The following is a 15,649-nucleotide window of genomic DNA, read 5'->3' on the forward strand; positions in this document are numbered from 1 at the left end:
CCAGCTTGCTATTTGATGTATTTCCCAATATTTTGCAATGCAGCATGAACATGGCCATCGAACTTTATTTATACGAAAAAAGTTGTTCGCTTAATTTTATTGTAAACTAGTTTCTGACAGTTGGGAATCACTTTCTTTATGTTTTCAAACTCCTCTGTGCGGATGATAATGTGAATGAGTGAAAGAAAGTGTAATTCATTTCACTTTTGAGAAAATTATCTGATAGCGAGCAACAGAGTTTCACTGGCCACTGCATCATTCTGGTCAAGGTTGTTGGCAACAAATTGAGAATTATGCACACCCCTCCCATCCAACTGGTGCATTTGTAGGGAAGGTCAATGGGCAATGGTTCCACTGAAAAAAATTAATCTTTAAAAGCAGTGCATTCTGGTTCATTTGAAACATATTTACCCTTAAGAATTGATTAATAAACTAAGCTCAAAAAAGGGAAAAGCAAATTGACATCTGTGCTTCCAACAGACACTCACTTCCCCAAAGACTACTACAAACAGAGGTGCTTCTCTCACCAACCCTCTCCTTTCCACTCAGCTCCACAGCCCCCTCACCAACATCAACAGAGTGAAAAGTGATGGAAGGTGTCGCTGACAGTGTTGTCAAGCAGCACTTACTCAGCAAAAACCTGCTCACTGACACTTGGTTTGTGTCCCGCCATGGCCACTCTGCTTCTGACCTCATTACAGTGTTGGTCCAAATGTACAAAAGAGCTGAACTCCAGAGGTGAGGTGAAAGTGTCTGCCCTTGACATCAAGGCAGCATTTGACCGAGTGTGGCATCAAGGAACCCTAGCAAAACTGAAGTCAATGGGAATCAGCGGGGAAAGCCCTCCACTGGTTGGAGTCATACCTAAGACAGAGGAAATTAGTTGTGGTTGTTGGGGAAGCCAATTATCTCAGTTCCAGAACATCACTGCAAGAGTTTCTCAAGGTAGTGTCCTTGGCCCAACCATTTTCAGCTGCTTCATCAATGACCTTCCTTCCATCATAGGCTCTGAAGTGGGGATGTTTGCTGATGATTGCAAAATGTTCAGCACCTTTTGTTTCAGTTCCTCAGATACTGAAACAGTCTATGCCCAAATGCAGCAAGACCTGGATAATATCCAGGCTTGGGCTGACAAGTGACAAGTAACATTCACGCCACACAAGTGTCAGGCAACGACCTTCTACATCAAGAGAGAATCCAATCATCATCCCTTGACATTCAATGGCATTACCATCACTGAATCCCCCACAGTTAATATCCTGCGGGTTACCATTGACCAGAAACTGAACTGGACCAGCCTTATAAATACTGTGGCTACAAGAACAGGTCAGAGGCTGGGAATTCTGCAGTGAGTAACTCACCTCCTGACTCCCCAAATCTTGTCCACCATCTATAAGGCGCAATTCAGGAGAATAATGGAATACTGTCCACTTGCCTGGATGAGTGCAGCTCCAACAACACTCCAGAAGCTCGACCCCATCCAGGAGAAAGCAGCCCGCTTGATTGGCACCTCATCCATCATCTTAAACATTCACTCTCTCCACACTGATGCACAGTGGCAGCAATGTGTACCACCTACAAAATGCACTGCAGCGACTCACCCAGGCTTCTTGGACAGCACCTTCCAAACCCTCAAAATCTAACACCTAGAAGGACAAGAGCAGCAGATTTGTAGGAACACCACTAGCTGCCAGTTCCCTTCCAAGCCACACATTATCCTGACTTGGAACTATATCGCTGTTCCTTCACTGTTGCTAGGTAAAAATCTCAGAACTCCCTTCCTAGCAGCAGTGTGGGTGTGCCTACAGCACATAGACTGCAGCGGATGAAGGCGGTTGACCATCACATTCAAGAGCAATTAGGGATGGGCAATAAACGTGGGCCTAGCCAGTGATGCCCACATCCCATGAAAGAATATAAAAAGAGACACTAACCATTCCAACCACACACACAGGCAAGGACACTTGAACTCCAATCTCTCAGTTGCTGTGGCATTTAACTTTCATTCTTCACCTTTTCTACCCCAACATGCTGCTTCTCTATCCCATGGCCACTGTCAAAGCTCATGGCTTCCCCCTCTCCCACCATGATAGCATGACCCAATGGTCATAGCGATGGACGACTTTTGTCATTGTGAATCATATTCTGCAAGCTCACCAGTGTCACCACGTGTGTGTCTCCTAGCTTCCAGGAAATAGACTGATCAACATCTAGTGAAGACAAGGCACATACAATACACCAAAAGGCTGGTTTATTTTATGCAAAAATGTCAAACTAAACAGAACAGTCATCAGTGAAATTCAGTCTGGCCACTATTACTCATAACCGCAAAAATAAAAGAAATAATGCCACAATACATGTTTGGTTTGACTTTTACAAATCTATATTGGCTGAGCTGACTCGCTTTAACTTTGAAAAGACAAATCACACCCCTTGTGACTGTTGACACTCCCAAGTTCTTGCAGACTGTACAGGCCCTTTCTTAGCTGAACAGTTCTCGACCTCTTGCCTTCTCTGAGCGCTCCATGTCCAGGGCTTAGACAAGAGAGTTGCCAGTGAACCTATGATGTTGGAAAGATAGCCTTCCCCAACCAAGACACCCATATGGCCTGACCAGTTGAGCTGAGTCCCCGCTTGATGGAGTGAAAAGGCAGCTACTCTGGTGTATCAAGACTTATTTTCAATTTCTGTGCCACTGTCTGTATACCTTTTTTTCCTTGGAACATTGTACTCTTTCTGCATTGTGCAGCAGCTCATGTTACGGGGAGGTATAACGACTGCCTTTGCCACCTCCCTCCACACAGTCTGCACTATTCTTCTATCGGCCACCTGTCTTTAGTTCACATCAAGCAGTCCCTTCTGGCTCTCACTCTGCTAAGAATACCCAAAAGGGCACATGAGAAAACCATTTGTTTGCAAACTCAAGACTGTTGTTTCTTCTGACATCTTGCTAGGAAGGGATGTTAACTGATTGCAGCCTTTTATTTCACTCCCTCCTGACCTCAGTATGTTGATGAAGAGCAGTCTTCTGACCTGCAAACGTTTTTGTGCATGGCTAATGAGGTTTCTGGAAGTGGGTTAGCGATGGTTTCAATTTCGTTGTTAAGATTACCCTGTCACAAACAGGCCAACAGAAGGAGAATCTAGGCCAAGGTGCCACTTACTTACGCAAAAATTTTACTTCCGTGTCAGATATAAATTGCCACATCTTGAGACTTGACTGGTTGATCTTTGTTGGATTGAATCTCAGTTTCTTACCTCCAGAAGCATATTGTGTCAATATACTTACATTTAGTATTTGACGACTGTTCTAATTTTATAGGGTAGTTTACTTTAGCACCGTAGAGGAACTATTGCCAGTTCAAACCAAATTAATAGTTGATCAGCATTACTTTGCTGCTTAGTTATTTGTAGCTGAATTTTCTAAAGAACCAAGATTGGAATTTTGATACAAAAATGTATAAAGAATTAGAATGTGGAATTGGCCATTCGGCCCAACCAGCCTCCATGGGAGAAAATATTCACATTTACTCACTCTGATCCCTTTCTTCATGTATCATCCCTTCTAATCTTCAATGTTGATATCTTTTCTGGATGGATAGGTCCTTAAGTCAAGTCCTAAATAAGACCTTAAGACGTAGGAGCAGAAGTAGTCCATTCGGACTATCGAGTCTGCTCTGTCATTCAATGGGATCATGGGTGATCTGATAATTCTCAACTCCACTTTCCTGCCTTTTCCCCATTACCCTTGATTCCCTTACTGATTAAAAATCTGTCTATCAAATCTGTCTATCTCAGCCTTGAATATACCCAACCTCTACAACCCTCTAAGGTAAAAAATTCTACAGATTAACTACCCTTTGAGAGAAGAAATTTCTTCTCAACTCTGTCTTAAATGAGTGACCCTCTGAGATTATGCCCTCTGGTCCTAGACTCACCCACAAGGGAAAACAGCCTCTCAGCATCTACCCTGTCAAGCCCCCTAAGAATCTTAAGTTTCAATAAGGTTGCCTCTCATTGTTCTAAACCCCAATGAGTACAGGCCCAACCTACGCAACCTCTCCTCATAAGAAAATCCCTCCATACCCGGGATCAACCTAGTGAACCTTCTCTGGATTGCCTCCAATGCCAGTATATCTTTCCTTAGATGAGGAGACCAGAGTTGTTCACAGTATTCTCGGTGTAGTCTAACTAGTGCCCTGTATAGTTTTAGCAAGACTTCCCCATTTTTATACTCCATTCCCTTTGGAATAAAGACCAAAATTCCATTTGCCTTCCCTATTACCTGCTGAACTTGTATGCTAGCTTTTGGTGATTCATGCACGAGGACCCCCAAATCTCTGTGCTGCAGCTTTCTTCAGCCTTTCTCCACTGAAATAATATTCAGCTGCTCTCTTCCTGCCAAAGTGCATAACCTCACATTTTCCCACATTATATTCCATCTGCCACGTTTTTGCCCACTCATTTAACCTTTCTCTATCCCTTTGAGACTCTTTGTGTTATCCTCATCACTTGCCTTCCCACTTATTTTTGTGTCATCTGCAAACTTGGCAACAATACATTCATTTCCCTCATTCAAGTCATTAATATATATTGTAAATAATTGTAGCCCCAGCACTGATCCCTGTGGCACTCCACTAGTTACAGGTTGCTATCCTGGAAATGCCCCCCGTATCCCAACTCTCTGTCTTCTACTAGTTAGCCAATCCTCTATCCATGCTAATATAATGCCCCCAACACCATAGGCTCTTCTCTTATTAAGTAGCTTTATGTGTGGTACCCTTTTGAACGCCTTTTGGAAATCCAAATATATCACATCTACTGGTTCCCCTTTATCTATCCTGCTTGTTACCTCCTCAAAGAATTCTAGTAAATTTGTCAGGCATGATCTCCCCTTCTAGAAGCCATGCTGACTCTGCTTGATTATATTATACACTTCTAAATGCTCTACTATTACATCCTTTTCAATAGACTAACATTTTCCCAATGACAGATGTTAAGCTAACTGGCCTATTTTTTTGTCTCCCTCCCTTTTTGAATAAGGGTGTTACATTAGCAGTTTTCCAATCATCTGGGACTTTTCCAGAATCCAAGGATTCTTGGAAGATTACTACCAGTGCATCCACTATCTCTGCAGCTATTTCCTTTAATATCCTAGGATGCAACCCATCAGGTCCAGGTGACTTATCAGCCTTTAGCCCTATTAGTTTGCCTAGTACTTTTTCTCTAATGATAGTTATTGTATTTATTTCTCCCCTCCTTTTGCCCCATGATTGTTTAGTATTTTTGGTATGCTATTGATGTCTTCTACCATGAAGACTGATATAAAGTATTTATTCAACTCCTCTGCCATTTCCTGGTTCCCCATTATTATTTCCTCAGTCTCATTCTCTAAGGGGCTTGTATTGACTTTAGCCTCCCTCTTCCTTTCTATATAGTTAAAGAAGCTCGTACTGTCCGTTTTTATATTACTTGCTAATTTACTCTCAAAGTTTATTTTCTCCCTCTTTAATTTTTTTTGTTGGTCTTCTGTTGATTTTTAAAACTTTCCCAATCCTCTGGCTTACTACTAATCTTTGCCACATTGTATGTTTTTTCTTTCATTTTGATATTATCCTTAACTTCCTTGGTTAACCATGGTTAGTTTATCCCCTTCCTACAATCCTTCTTCCTCACTGGGATATAGGGGACCTTATACTCTGAGATCATTTATTAAACCTGCCTCATCACACATTATCAGATCCAAAATAGCCTGATCCCTGTTGGATCCACAACATATTGTTCTAGGAAACTGTCCCGAATACACTCTATGAATTCTTGCCCATGGCTATCTCTGCCAATTTGATCAATAGTTATTTAAAAGTTCAGGTGCCATTGTGATTTTCATGATGAACCAATTCATTAGGTATTAGTAGATCATTTTAGTGAGCCTTTTATGCCGCTGCTGAGCTGTGAGTAACGTGGCTGATGTTCAGTTCTACTTAATTATCTTTGATGAAACTGGACAAAAAAATTTATGGAAGATTTTCTGTGGAAGGTAATGCCCTGTTGATCTTTTGCATAAGGAAGATTGTGACACTCTAGCAACCTCTCAGGATAACTTTGGGTACAAATTGTTCCTTGAAAGAATTGTTAGCTTGAAACAAGAATTTCCCAGGATGATCATTTCTTCTCAGTAATCTGTATTATAGCCTAGAAGTAACCTTTGGTGATATTAGCAGAAATGTTTTAATACGCATAACAAACCCATTTGATCCAGGTCTCCAATGTTTTCAGGATTTTCCAGATTGCTTTAAAGCAGGCAGAGGCTCTGTCTACTCTTTTCAAGGTAAGTGTCACTAGAGAAAGAAATGGAAGGTTGAAGATGGGGCACCAACTCCCTACATTTGGAGTTCCACTTTCCCAGTTCATTTAGGATCCTTTGCACCCAGTGAGTTGATGTGTACCAATCTTCAGATGGTTGTGAACGGGCTACATTAGGAGTTCAGACCAGGAAGATGGCTTAGTACTTTGACGAATGGAACACTAAACTTTCCTGATCAGTCCCTTTATTACATTGAGGTCAAAGGTGATAAGACTGGTATCTGAATGGGTGTTGGGGGGCATCCCCCCATTTACAATTAGGTGCCAGATCTCCTGCAGGCATAGAATAAATGGGCAGTGAAGATGCACCTGGAGTGCCAGAGATGCCCATTTCCCCATTTGAGTTCTTTGAGGTGCAATCCAGTGATTAACTCACCTCCTAGTGATGAGACAGACAAGTGCATTGGAGGCAGTGATTTTAATTTTCACAAAGTAAGATATTATTTTCTTAATAAAACAGTGGGTTAATGGGGGTGTTTCCTTTGCCTTGGACTAATCTTGCTAAGAGGCATCTTTCCATTGTATTTAGTGTCTGGTTATGTAAAGGAAAATAGATTTTATTAGTACTTGCTTATTAAAGTTTTACAGCATTCTGCACCTGGCTTAGTGCTTGAGGAGACAGCATCCCCAGGCTAGATGGGCTTTATTTAGCAAGATTTTTACCTTTTGTTCATCAGCCGCTGGCAGGTTTTTAAAACAAATAAAGATCAAACAAACTGCCCATTTAAAGTAGGATATTTCATCTTTGACATTTTTAATAAGCTACTTGTTGAAAATAACAATGACAAATCAGAACTGGTTTTCAAGAATGTAAAATGTTGCTAGTTCACTTTGTTCTCATTAATTCTAAACCTTATTTTAATGGAATCTGTTTGTAGCTGGCTCTATGTAGAACTCCCTGATGACTTTTTTAATGTGACATTGGAGTGCAGACAAATTCAAGGGGGCATTAGATGATTATTTGAATAGAAACAATGTGCAGGGGTGCAGGGAAAAGGCAGGGCAATGGCACTCGGTCATAATGCTCATTTGGAAAGCCAGTGCAGACACAATAGGCCTTCTTCTTTGCCATTAAAATTCTGTGATTCTGAGTTATAGGGACAGTTTTATGTTGGCGCATTATTGGTGGGGATGCTTGTTTGTCACCAGGTTTATCAGGAAATTGGTTCCTGAATGTATCAAATTAAATAGACTTATTGCTTGGTATTTACAAAATTGCTTGGCTCCAGTTCTGAAGTGTATGGATCTGAAGATCTGTAGGTTGCGATCCTAGCCATTTAGCTGGGTGACCCTGCTATAATTTTCAGGATCAATTGTGCAGAATTTTATGCCGGTGGGATTTTACAGTTCAACCAAAGTTGATGGACTTCTGCACGGCTCACTGCATTTTATGGTCCCGTCCCTGCTGCAAATTCCACGGGTGAGGGTTCCACATTGCTATAAAACGAACAAGTGCAGCAGCACTTTGGCGCACCTCCAGCACCTGCTTACATCTGACAGCTGGAAACTCTGGTGGTTTTCTATGGAGGTGTTGTTGCCAAGGCCCAGAAGACCTTTGGCACCCTCTAAGGTAAGGCCTAGATTAACCCTTGTGGTCACCAGTATGCCTCCATTCACCCAGTGTACCATTCTACACAGATGTAATGAGTTTGAACTGAGCATGAGGAAAAGGAACCCTTGGTTTTCATCCCTTGCTGTCATGTGCTTTGTAAGAGCTGGGTGAAAATTCCTCACCTTATATGACAAACAGTGCTTGTCTTAAATTGCTATGCAAAACTTCTAACAAAGAGTAGCTTGATACCTAGGGCGATCCACAGAATTGTTAGTCACCTGAGAAACCATTGACTATGGAGCTATAAATAACTGTAATTCTCATCAAAACTGATTTCATGAGATTGCTGGCAGAACATTTCAGCTCAAAAGTTTCTCATTGTACTAAGACCTGTTCCTTGCAAAACGTCTGTGCCTGACTCACTAGCTGCTTTATAGGTTTTTCTTGATGTATTGGAATGGTCCACCTTAGGCAGGAAAGGAGAAAATAGATGTAGTCATGGGAATGCTTGTAAAATGTGTTGTGTTTGTGGCACATTAGGGGAAGAATGGGTTAAGAAAAGTAGAGATTTAAAAAAGGTAGAAACCGAATGCTGGACAAATGAACATATGAATTAGGAGCAGGAGTAGGCCATTCGGCCCCTCAAGCCTGCTCTGCCAATCAATAGGATCATGGCTGATCTGAATGTAACCCCACATCCTGGTCTAACCCTGAAAACCTTTCACTCCCTTGTTAATCGAGAATCAAGAATCTGTCTAGCTCTACCTTAAAAATATTCAAAGAAATAAAACCCTTGCTAAAGCAAATTGCTCAGTATTTGAATGAGAAGTATGTTTTGGGTATTACCCTTGGAAATGTATTCAGTGAAGAAGGTAGAAAATGGGGAAAAATATGGTGAGTTAACCATTATTTTCAAAAGGTATTTGTTTCAGGTAGGTACATAAAGTTGAATCAAACTGTTTGGTAGTCAGTGATAGGATTGATATGAATACACCATGACTTAAAGTTTTCCTTGGAGGTTCAATCAAGTAGCAAACAATAGGGAACAATGTGATGTTGGTGCTTTTATCTTCCTTGATGATGGAGGTTGTGGGATTGGAAGTTGCTGTCAAAGTAATCATGATGAGTTTGCGAGAATGTCCAACATCCTACATCTCCAGAGTGCTGGTATTGAGGAGGTGGATATTGATTTCACTGCCGTGGTTGATTGAAACAGTTGCTTGATATTGAGCTTCTCAACTGCTATTGGAGTTAGCGTTCCCTCATGCTACGGACAGTGGTGAGATTGAGGGATCGAAATGTGAATGACTTATGACAGAGTATCCAGCTGCTGGTCTTTCCTTGTAGTCACAGTGTTCATATGGTTGGACCAGTTAAACATTTGAGCAATGATGCCCCTTAGGATGTCGATGGTGGGAAAATTCAGCGGTGAGGTTTATCTAGAGGTGTTTGGGCTTTCTTTTGTTCAAGGTGGTCATTACCAGCCACTTAATGAGGCACAAATGGCACCTCCTACTTCTCAACCTAAGCCCTGATATCATCCAAGTCCTGTGCAAGCTGGTGCTTCACTAGAGTGAGTGGGCCTGAAGGCTGTAGAATCATCAATGGATAGGCCTACTCCTGACCTTATGACAGAAGGAAGGTTATTGATAAAGCACCCATGGATGGTTAGGACAGGCATGCTGTCCTTTTGACAGCGATGTCCTGAGATTATGATAATAGATCTCAGGCAGTCAGGATCGTCTTCCTGAGAGCAGCCACCAGAGGCTTTTACTTCAATCTCAATTGATTTTAGACAAAAACAAAAATAAAAATACCTGGAAAAACTCAGCAGGTCTGACAGCATCTGCGGAGAGGAACACAGTTAATGTTTCGAGTCCATATGACTTTTCAATTAAGGAAAAATAAAAAAAAGGTGAAATATAAACTGGTTTAAGGGGGAGTGGGACAAGTAGAGCTGGATAGAGGGCCAGTGATAGGTGGAGATTGCCAAAAGATGTCATAGACAAAAGGACAAAGATGTTGATGGTGGTGATATTAGCTAAGAAATGTGCTAATAGGTGACATTAAAATTTATCAATTGATTTTAGTTTTGCTAAGGCTTTTCTGTGCCAAGGACAGCTACCCTCATGTCTTCTCCTTCATTTAACTTTTGCATCAATGTCTGGATCAAAGCTGTGATAAGGTCTTAAGCCAAGTGGTACTTTCAGAACCTGAGTGAGAAAGTTAATAGATTGGATAAACAGCCCCAAAGCCAATGTGAGCATGTTTTATGGACTTAGTTGAAATAGGATATGATATTGAATGGCTAACAGAAGCCTTTGTTTAAAATTAGAATGTGGAGGTTAATCTAATGTTGTGCTTATAGTCAGTTCACAAAAAAGCGAACTTCAAAATTGATCAAGTCACAAGCAAAGTTAATGATGTACTCTGGCCAAAACATCAAACCATTAGGAAAACATTTTGTAGTATGCAAATATAAAGTCAAATGCCAAAGTCTAGAATTTCAATTTCTGGAACAGTGAGTGCAGACAGTCCTTGGGACTTTGAGCATGGCAACAGTTAATGTTGATTAAAAGAATTTACGCAATCGCTAATAGTAAATACAGACAAGTATGCTGATTTAAAGCATGTTGGGACCCGCACTTGACCACAACGTCAGAGTTCTAATTCAAAACACAAGTTCCTGCCCCATGTTCCTTCATCCTATCTAGCTCATCATGAAATTCAACTGACAAATTTGCTTGATGGCTGTTGAGCATTGAGCTGTATTTGCATGCATTGCTTTCTTTCTTTAAATCAGCATACTTGTCTGTATTTACTATTAGCGATTGCGTAAATTCTTTTAATCAACATTAACTGTTGCCATGCTCAAAGTCCCAAGGACTGTCTGCACTCACTGAAAACTAAACAACCAAACCAAAGCATCAGCCACATGAAGACAGCAGTCAAGCCAACAGTACCCACACATGAATTGCCAGGGTGTTGGGAGTCCAATATGTGTGTCTGTAATCGCTGATAAAAATTCGTGAGCCCATTCCCCACGCCGAGTCTCGCTCCCCCTGAAAAAAGCGGCTGAAGTACCAGAATATGTCCCTTTATTCCCTCCAGGCTGCTCCCAGTACTGATGAGATAATGGAAGAAGAGCACATGTTTAAATAAGTTAAAGGTGAGAAGGTTCCAGGTGAAATTGGTGTGCAAGAGACAACAGATTGACACTTTGAGCTGGGCGGGTTGGATTAGAACAAGTCTTTGTGAAAGAGTTGGGAATTCAATGCGGTAGAATGCCTGGGAACTGTGGCAGTGGAAGTTGGAATGTGGGTGACTTCATTGTTGAGATACACTTTGGATAAATGATGATCTTTTGGAACTTTATTTTTTTATTCCTTTAAGGGATGTAGTGTCACTGGCTAGGCCAGCATTTATCAGCAATCCTTAACTTTCCTTGAGAAGTTAGTGGTGAGCCACCTTCTCAAACCACTGCAGTCCATCTGGTGTAGGTACACCCACAGTGCTGTTAGGGAAAGAGTTCCAGGACTTTGAACCAATGACAGTGAAGGAACGGCAATATCTTTCCAAGTCAGGATGGTGAGTGGCTTGGAGGGGGGCTTGCAGGTGGTGGTGTTCCCATGTATCTGCTGCTGTTGTCTTGATGGTTGTGTTCGTGGGTTTAGAATGTGTAAGGAGCCTTGGCAGTTTCTGCATTGCATCTTGTAGGTGGTACACCCTGCTGCTACTGTGCGTCGGCGGTTAAGGGAATGAATGTTTGTGGAAGGGGTGCCAGTTAAATGGAGTACTTTGTCTTGGATGGTGTCAAGCTTCTTGAGTGTTGTTGGAGCTGCACTCATCCAGGCAAGTGTAGAGTATTCCATCACACTCCTCACTTGTGCCTTTTAGATCATGGACAGGTTTTGGGGAGTCAGGAGGTGAGTTACTCGCTGCAGGATTCCTAGCCTCTGACCATTGAATGTCACGGGACAATGGTTAGATTCTCTCTTGTTGGAGTGGTCATTGCCTGACATTTGTGTGGTGTGAATGTTATTTGCCACTCATTGCCTGGATATTGCCCAGGTTTTGCTGCGTTTAGACATGGACTGCTTCAGTATCTGAGGAGTCGCAAATGGTGTTGAACATTGTGCAATCATCAGTGAACATCCCCACTTCTTACCTTATGATGGAAGGAAAGTCATTGATGAAGAAGCTGAAAATGGTTGGGCCGAGGACACTACCCTGAGGAACTCTTGCAGTGATGTCCTGGAACTGAGATGATTGACCTCTGGCAACCACAATCATCTTCCTTTGTGCGAAGTATGACTCTAACCATTATAGAGTTTTCCACCTGATTCCCATTGACTCCAGTTTGATAGGGCTCCTTGATACCACACTCAGTCAAATGTGGCCTGATGTCAAGAGCAGTCACTCTCACCTTACCTCCTGAAGTTCAGCTCTTTTGTCCATGTTTGAACCAAGGCTGTCAGAAGCTGAAAGACCCTGGCAGAACCCAAAATGAGCATCAATGAGCAGGTTATTGCTAAGCAAGTGCCACTTGATAGCCCTGTTGATAACCCCTTCCATCACTTTAATGATGATGGAGAGTAGACTGTTGGGATGGTAATTGGCTGGGTTGGATTTGTCCTGCTTTTTATGTACAGGACATACCTGGGCAGTTTACCCAGCTTTTTGTGCATTGCAGGTTAACATTTACCTGCTGTCTATGATGTAATATTAATGGAAACGTCTTGCAAGAATATCTTGGAAGGGCACTATCCAACTGCAGTGAGGGTGTAGCTATTTTTCAAATGTATTTATCTTTTTGACTGACTTCCTCCCTAAACTGCACTAAGTAACACAAATCAGTGAACTGGTGATCAGGGGCGACACAAAGGAGGGAATCAAAGACTCTTTTTAAGGGTTTTGGTTGGGGGGGGATGGGGGTGTTGGGGGGCGGGGGTGGGGTGTGGGGGGGGTGGTGTGGGGCAGCTGCGGGGAAAGATTTTATGAAGTTCCTCAGGGTAGTGTCCTCAGCCCAAACATCTTCAGCTGCTTCATCAATGACCTTCCTTCCATCATAAGGTCAGAAGTGGGGATGTTCCCTGATGATTGCACAATGTTCAGCACCATTCGCGACTCCTCAGATACTGAAGCAGTCCATCCAAATGCAGCAAGACCTGGACAATATTCAGGCTTTGGCTGTTAAGTTGCAGGTAACATTCATGCCAAACAAGTGCCAGACAATGACCATCTCCAACAAGAGAGAATCAAACCATCTGCCCATGGCATTCAGTGGCATTACCATCACTGAATCTCCCTCTGTCAACATCTTGGGGGTTACCACTGACCAGAAACTGAACTGGGCCAGCCAAAAAAATACTGTACCTGGGAACTGTGTGGTGCATAACTCACCTCCTTCCTTCCCAAAGCCAGTCCACCATCTACAAGGCTCAAGTCAGGAGTGTGATGGAATACTCCCCACTTGCCTGGATGAGTGCAGCTGCAACACTCAAGAAGCTTGACACCATCTAAGACGAAGCAGCACGCTTGATTTGTACCCCATCCACCAGCTTAACATTCACTGCTTCAACCACAGATGCATAGTAGCAGCAGTGTGTACCATCTACAAGATACACTGCAGGAACTCAACAAGGCTCCGTCGACAACAACTTCCAAACCCACCACCTTTACCACATCGAATAACACAGGCAGCAGATGCATGGGAACACCAGCGCTTGCAAGTTTCCCTCCAAGTCACACACCATCCTGACTTGGAACTATCTTGCTATTCCTTCACCGTCACCGAATCAAAATTCTGGAACTCCCTCCCTAACAGCACTGTGGGTGTACCTATACGACATGGACTGTAGTGGTTCAGGAAGGCAGCTCATCACCCCCTTCTCAAGGGCAGTTAGGGATTGCCAATAAATGCTGGCCTGGCCAGTGACACCCACATCCCTTATAGGAAAAAAAAAAATTTCCAACAGATCAACCAGATCATCATTTATGCAAAGTGTATCTCAACACTGAAGTTGCCACATTCAACCTTCCACTACCACAGTTCCTAGGCACTCTGCCCCCATGAAAGAATAAACTTTAACAAAGCCTGCAAGGGTGGGAAATGTGGAGTGCAGGATGAATGAATTAGATGGAAGCCAAATTTCGATTCCCCGATGGCAGATTGAGATGCAGAGATTAAGTCAAAGGCTTGTCTGTGGCATGTTGGGCTTCAAGCCATCTTGTGGCCAGTTTCTAGTTGCAATACATTTGCATGCCATAAATACTCATTAACGTAAAACGTTTTAAAAATTACATCCTACCTTCTAGATAAAGTCAGTGGCGCATGAGAGCATTGTGGTTCATGGTTCATGTTCGCTTAAAGGTAGTACACAATAGTCGGCTATGTGCAGTTGTGTTTGAGGTCTGCAGTTTTCCTTATCGAACTCTGCAGATCAAGGGAGGGGAACAGGAGAATGGCAGCTTGCGGGACTGGCAAGGATGAATCATGGGTGGGATGGGGGTGGGGGTGTGGGGTGGGGTCAGGGTATGAAGGAGTAGAAGAGGGATCCAAGGGAGGATAGAGGGTGGGTTCGGGTGCATCGAAGGGTGGAAGAGGGAAGGATCAGGCGTCCTGGGTGTTGTGGGGAATAACAGAAACAGTCAGTCAAGGTAAAAAAATTAGGGGCCTAAAGGGTGGTGTCAGTACTGACTACCTGTTGATCCATCTCAGGGTGTTGGCTGGAAGAGTCCATACAGGGCCTTGAGTTCACCTACAACATTTCAATTGTCCCTGCTGAAAGTGGTCTTTGACAATATCCTTTGCACAGAAGGGAGGACCAGCTGAGCCTGCAAGCTCAGCCATGTTCCTCAGGGTGGCGAGTACAACATTGGACACTAACATGAACATTCAGTAAAGAGTGAATGCAAAAACACATCATCATTTCATTACCAATAAAGAAATGTCCCTAAATTCCAGTAACCATTAATGCGTGCTAACTATGAGGCGTGCCAGTACATTTAGCTCTCTGACAATGCCAGTCTCAACAGATAACGATGATGTGCTCATGAATAAAGTGAAACTAATTTAATGTGAATTATTTACAAGTAAAATTTAAATTTGAAAAACACCTGTGACACCTTTGTGTTCTCAATGGTGTTATGTTAATGGGTCAATAGTCTTATGTTAATGGGAATGCAGTTTGGCAGGAAAGTTGTGGCTATGATGAAGAGCCTCCGTATTTGTCCAGGAGGGTCTTTTATAGCCCACCTTTGGCTGTAGTATTGTCAGTGGAAGGTGGGTTTCACCACTGAAAAACTTCCCCCACTTTGTGATCACCCGTGTCTCCCGAGCATGCCACCAAAACTTTAAATTTTAATTGTAATCACATGGGAACCAACGTGGCACCCACTTCCTGTTCTGCCATCAGGAATGGCATGCCACAGATAAAATTCCATCCTTGGTCCCAGAAGAAATAGTAGAAAAGGAGGTGCTGTGGAAAAAGCCATTGTCAAAATAAAAATTTGCCTCCAATGCTGGTGGACCTCAACGAGATGGTCTAATATTTCTTAACTGAGAGATTGTTAACTATGTTTAATATTCACTTAGTAATTAACCTTGCATGCCAGAAAAATTCCACAATTTTAATGAAATTGGTAGAGAACCTAGCATATGCACCTGTGTAGGCAGAATCATCACATAACTAATTTTCAATCTTCTGTTGCAAAATGTACCATCAATTATAT

At 42.5% G+C, this 15,649-nt stretch overlaps 1 protein-coding gene across 7 annotated transcripts in view; it reads left to right on the plus strand.

Annotated features, from left to right (window-relative positions):
- The window catches only part of slc6a9 (solute carrier family 6 member 9), a 232,694-nt gene that overhangs the window by 26,677 nt on the left and 190,368 nt on the right, over window positions 1-15,649 (plus strand). The gene's annotated exons all lie outside the window — the stretch shown is intronic.

This window comes from Carcharodon carcharias, chromosome 16, assembly GCF_017639515.1.
Source record: "Carcharodon carcharias isolate sCarCar2 chromosome 16, sCarCar2.pri, whole genome shotgun sequence".
NCBI lineage: Eukaryota > Metazoa > Chordata > Chondrichthyes > Lamniformes > Lamnidae > Carcharodon > Carcharodon carcharias.